At 44.8% G+C, this 6241-nt stretch overlaps 1 protein-coding gene across 1 annotated transcript in view; it reads right to left on the reverse strand.

The window, feature by feature from the left end:
• Positions 1-3864, reverse strand: part of LOC308327202 (serine/threonine-protein kinase TAO1-like) — a 39751-nt gene extending 35887 nt beyond the window's left edge. The window contains exon 1 of the mRNA XM_080780434.1: positions 3665-3864. The gene's annotated coding sequence lies outside the window, so the exon portion shown is untranslated. The remainder of the gene's footprint in view (positions 1-3664) is intronic.
• Positions 3865-6241: the final 2377 nt, after the last annotated feature.

A 6241-nucleotide genomic window follows, 5' to 3' on the forward strand; every position in this document is an offset into this window, starting at 1 on the left:
ATAAGTTATCTTTTAATAAAAATAAAAATAAACAGAGTAGTAAAACCCCTGTTTTCATAAATTCACAGATTGTTTTTAGTAATACTGTGCATGATCATGACACTAGAGGTTCCAGTAATGGGCAGTTTGTGTTACCTCGTCCAAAATATAAATTTCTAAAGAGATCATTTATTTATAGATCATTGTCACTTTGGAATAACCTGCCTCGAAACCTCTGTTGCATTTACAGTAAATTAACGTTTAAAAAGCATCTAAAATTTCATTTGATACAGTGTTGTAATTTTTATTTTATCCGAACTAATGTGAGTTGAATACTGACTTTTTAACAAATGTGTAATTGTAATTGTATGTGTACTGGAATGTTTATTCTTATGTGGACCCCAGGAAGACTAGCTGGTTGCTATGCCACCAGCGAATGGCGATCCTAAATAAAAAAAAGTAATAAAAGTTTTCTAGGCGTCAATGTACGGAAGTGCAATGCGATGTCCGTGCTATTTCACCGTGTTTGGGTGAGATCAGGTTGGATATAATAGTAATGTTCCACTGAGCATTTCCATTGAACTCTCTGGCTTGTGGGGTAATGATGATGGTGGTAAAGGTTCATTGTACCACTGCTTCCTGTTCTTTTCCCACCAAGGTTTGACACATTTTGTGCAGTAATGTAGTTGAAAGCATTTATCTGATGTAAAATAATACCGCACAGTTGATGTACTTCCTCGATTTCGACATCAAGGCTTCGTTTATGTTCACATTTTCATTTTGTTTTTGTATTGGGTTAGGATTTTTGGACATCCAGTGCCGATTAACCACTTAACCCATTCTGACCGGGCACCCATTTTGGTGTTAGCATCATGTCATGCTTTAGCTATTGAAAAATAGCAGATCTACAAGCTCATATCGCGCCACCGAGTGGCGCGATACGAGCTTGTAGGTCTGCTATTTTTGAAAAATCGACAGAACGACTGACATTTTTAGAATCTGATCTCGGGTCAGAATGGGTTATTCAGACCAGTGTGTGTCCAGTGGAAACCTCGTATGAATCTGATCTCAGGTCAGAATGGGTTAAGCCTCATACTTTGTGAGGCTGACAGTGACGCTCACTGTGTTGAGCTTGTAGATCAGCTATTGTCACTGAATATTCACCTATTATGACATGCCCAGAATAGGGATGTGGTGCTAGGGTTCATGTGGTTATGGTCCCATCTAATTGGATCATTTTATTTATTTATACATTGTGCAGCCATACTTGGGACACCTAGCTATATTGCATCAAAATAACAGGTATCTTGGAATCATGTCATAGTAGCAATTTGGCCAACCTTTCTAGTTGAAAAAGGCTGGTTTAGATTCTGATTGTTGTAACTTCGTAGGTCTTCAATGAAGCATTTCTAATATGATTTTTGACACTTCACCTTTGGCAGAGTGGCAAAGCGTAACGGTGATTAGCTGACAAGCTAATTATGTGTGTCAGCTAGTCTAGAGTGATGGGCATGGATATCAACATGAAACAAGACCTTTCATTCAGGGATTCACTTCACACCCCTCATTCACACAACACATTTAAATAATCAGGAAGGTGTAAGCATTTCATTGGATTTTTATGGCTGCTCTGGTGCTGGTTCTGTTCTCTCTGTTGTGGTTGACTGACTTAAAGGCATAGACTAATAGCAGGCAGGAAGGGCCGGCTTTGCTTTGGTCTATAATCCATTTTTCCTGGGAGACGCTCTAAATCCATTATGCAGTGTACCCACATTCTGCACCCCACCGGGCAGATCTGTTTAGCTGATATAACATCCCACTGACAGTGCACACAACACAGCAACAATGCTCAAAGGGCCCACCTTTATTGTGGACTTTCACTGGTTGTGAATTTTTGGAACCCCGTCTACCATCCACACTTACTAAAATATGACAGGCATCTGTCAACATTGACATGAGTTACAGTTTCAGGCATGGCTGGTGAAAGGGGCAGGGTGATTAGAGGCATGGTAAAGCGTGAGCCATGCAGGGTGGCAAATAAACAAAATGGACATGCTGCAGATCAATACAGAAGTGAGAAACAGTCAGCTAGCAGAGGTAGGCTGCCAAGCAGCGATGTACGAAAACAGAGCTGCAAAGCGGGCATAAAGGCAGCCTCTGTCTGACATTCTAGCTGCAGAAAACATGGACTCTATTCTATTTATTGTGGACCAGAGACAAAGGACAGACAGCAGCATAACATTTGCCAACCTGGCTGTGACAAACCATATAAATCTGTACTATTCGTGATGCTGCTAACAAGGGTATATTGACACCACAAGACTGAGGTGGTCAGTGCTTGGCTCTCTGTGTTAAGTGCAGGAGGGAGATGCCAATAAAAACAAGTACTCGTGCAAAATATGCAACCTCATGTATATTAAATGTATGCTCATCAGCTGGTCCACTTGAGCAGTGACTGTTTACAAAGGCACTGAACAGTGCATATGATCCTCAGTGTTCTTGTGTACAATCCGGATACATTGTGTACACTCAGAGATACCTGGATTGCACAGATATCTGCCAACCCTCCTGCACACATACATAACATACACAGACTCGCGGAGGGGGGGGGGGGGTCGATTGCTGGGTGTTGGAGGTGTTACGCAACATCAACACACGCACACAAACATAGGAATGCGACTCACGTCAGACTCAGTGCACAACAGCCCAGCGCCAGAGAGCCAGCGGATGCAGGCTTTCAGCTTTTAGTGGATTGCACAAGCAGCAGACATACTTGCACGGATCGATCTGCTGTGTGTGTCAAGGTTTCTTTCTTCCTGGCTTTGCCTGCTGCTGTGTGATAATTTCACAATAACACACTGGGGCGTGTGTGTGCACGACACCTAGCCGACTCCCCGAAAACATTACACGACCTACCGTCAGGTAGATAGATGTCTGTGGATGTCTCCTTTCCTTGGCAGATAATAACTTGTAAAACCAGACCACCAGCTTGGTGGGACGCCATGCACTTTGCAGTCGGCCAGCCACACAGTGGAGGAGGAAAACAAAGTGAGGGAGTGGCAGCCAGGCAGGCAGCACGGCACGCTAACGATTTAGTTGCATAAAAGGGGATTAGCGGGCTAGCTTGGGATATACACTGTACACAATAACGAAGCAGGGTTTAAAAACTAACATTTAAAGACACACTCTCTCTCTCTCAGCCACCGTGGGTTAAGCCGGGTAAGGTTGTCCCACTCAATCACTTTACTGGGCAGCAGCTAGTTACAGTCAGCTGCTGGAAACCACCATGGAGGAGCTAACGAGGCTAGCAGGATGAAGTGAACTGAGCCGTGTCGGCTGACGACGTGACGGCGCACAGACAAGTTGTGACAGCAACTTTTTTTGGGTAGCCCAGCAGCAATTAAGCTAGCCCAGCTAGCCCCGGCTAACTACCTTTTAGCTTCTACTAGACTACAGCGTGGAAACAGTCACCAGCCAGTTTAGCATTAGGCTAGCATTCAGTCAAACACTCACCCAGTCAAATAAATATGAATAATATTAATCCAGACAGGTCCAGTCCTCCTCCTTCTCCTCCTCCCAGGAAGACACAGCCCTGTGTGTGTGTGTGTGTGTGTGTGTGTGTGTGTGTGTGTGTGCTAGCTTGTAGCTGCTGTCAGGCTAACTTCCAGCAGGCTGGGTTGTTTACCGTGTGTCCTCCAGTCCCCGGGCCGGGGTGCAGCTACCTGTCAGGCCGCAGGACAGCTGTGGCCGCTCCGCCGGGGCTCTCGGGTCCAACGGGGGGTATCAAAGCCCGGCGCGGCGGGGTGTCTGCTGGCGTGCACGGCCAGGCACGCAGAGACTCGTAAAGTTTGGATTGTGTCGCTTCGATAGGCAGTTCCCCACAAAGATGGCGGCGGACAGAATCAGAATCACCTCCTCTCCTCCCTCCTCCTCCTCCCCACCGCCGTGAGAAGAATCACGGGGCACAAATCTGTCACGCAAAAAAAAGATAAACAAATCCCAAACTTCTCCGACCTGCTCTAGAACAAACACCGCAGGACAGACACCCACCCATGCAGCCAGCTACTGCTACACCCTACTGCTTGGGTAATCAATGGGAATGTGTGTGAAAACTTATAAATACCACCAAACCATCCATCTCTATTCTAACTATGGCAATCTGCACAAGAGACACGCACGCATTTCTCTCTCTCTCTCTCTGTGTGTGTGTGTGTGTGTGTGTGTGTGTGTGTACGCACGCACGCATAATAAAAGCATCATTGAGTGAAATCAACTAAAAACGCATTTCCCAGGCCCACAGTGAGTTGATGATGGCGTGCGCGTGCGTGCATGTCTCGGTGTCTTTGAGCTCTTAACCTGATTAACACGCCTGACCTATAACCTGATAATAACAACCTGTCCTAAGTCTGGTCGTGCCGTGTGTTATAAATAGTGTTTTCTTAACTTCCATCCATCCGAATAGTGGCTTCTTCAGAACTCACCTTTCTCTGATAATGATGATGGATTTATTGCATGTGGATTATCTCTCTCTCTCTCTCTCTCTCTCTCTCTCTCTCTCTCTCTCTCTCATTAGATAAGCCTGGCAGTAGGCCTAGCCGCCTATAACTTCAAGGACCACCAGACCACCAATATTTTTAGTTTCTATTACATTTAGCATCCTCCTCGCCTGACTCCTGTAAGCTGTAACTGATGAGAGAGCAAGCAGAGCACATATTAAAGCACCACCAATATAGACCCATGTCCTCCAGATAATTAACCATACAGATCCCTGCGCAATCAACCTAGCTAATACATTCTATTTATTTTGTCAGCACAGAGCCTACTGTGTGACACTTGTCATTATAGTCCAGTAGTTCATAGGCTATAAGATGTGTTTTTATTAAGATGTAAACATTATATGATGAAAATAGCTTTATGGTATATAATTGTAAATACAACAGTGGTTGGAGTATAGGCTATACTGTATAATCTGCATTGTAAAAAAAATATATGATTGTGCCTGGCAGTGGAGAGGTTAAAAATGGGCATTCCACAGCAGACTGCAGGGTGGGCAACCAATCGGTTTGCGGAACAGGGCTTGGAGACTTTTGATTGGTTGCTCAGAAGCCCCGTTGTCCCGATGATGGGAATCAGGTCTTGCTTGTGTGGTCTGTATCCAGGCACAGAAGTATGCTGGAGGCTGGAGCAAGTGATATGGAGAGATAGGCTGCAGGATCCTCTATGTGTGTGTGTGTGTGTGTGTGTGTGTGTGTGTGTGTGTGTGTGTGTGTGTGTGTGTGTGTGCGTGCGTGTGTGTGTGTTAAAGAAGCTTTCACTGACTGATTGTCAAAACATACATCTGCACATCATCATGATGTGCAGATGTATGCGCACATGTGTTATACTGTAATGTAATGCTCACTATGTGCATGCACTGCAACCACCATCACCATGCCGGTTTGTGGTGGACAATTGTCCAAATAAAACATTTGCCATGGACATAGCTATGAGTGGACTGTTACACAGGGACGTACAGTAGTTGACCATTTGGTTGCCCTACTCATAGGATATTTGTGAGTTATTACGCGGCGGAGGAGCGGCGAATTTTGTTATTTTGAGGGTCGGCTTGGCACTTTTTGACACATTTTGTTGCCCCCCTCGGTGTGTTGCCCTACTCGTAACTCTGTAACTCTGAGAGAGTGTACAAATGGATATCGGTCCATTTGGTTCCATTTGTCTCAGAGTTAAGGGGGTCCTTGCAAATTAAACATTTGAGAACTACTATAGAGCGTCGCAGTCCCGCCCCCGACGAGGGCCCAGGAAATAATTCCCCGTTCATTTTCCCCATAGACTTTTCAAAAAGTATTTATTTAAAGACGTTTACGCCGCTGACAAAGCCAATTATTGTTGTGACAAATCATGACAATAAACACAATGTTTGTTGGTTTTGTCCACGGCGTAAACGTCTTTAAATAAATACTTTTTGAAACGTCTATGGGGAAAATGAATGGGGAATGAATTAAATGTTGACCCTAGATGTGACCCACATCTACTCCTGGTAAGCTCACTGTTCCCACTTGGGTTCTCTCATTCACACACACATGTATTCTGTCTTACTGCGGCTAACCTTCATTCCTCTCCTTTCCAGGGCATATCTCCACCTCTCTAGATTTCCCTTACCTGCTCACTGCTCTAACTACAGATCACAATGTCATCTGCGAACATCATGGTCCATGGAGAGGAGATTACTGTCTAATGTCATTTGTCAGCCTGTCCATCACCA

Source organism: Protomyctophum bolini (genome assembly GCF_963924005.1).
Source record: "Protomyctophum bolini genome assembly, chromosome: 13".
Lineage (NCBI taxonomy): Eukaryota > Metazoa > Chordata > Actinopteri > Myctophiformes > Myctophidae > Protomyctophum > Protomyctophum bolini.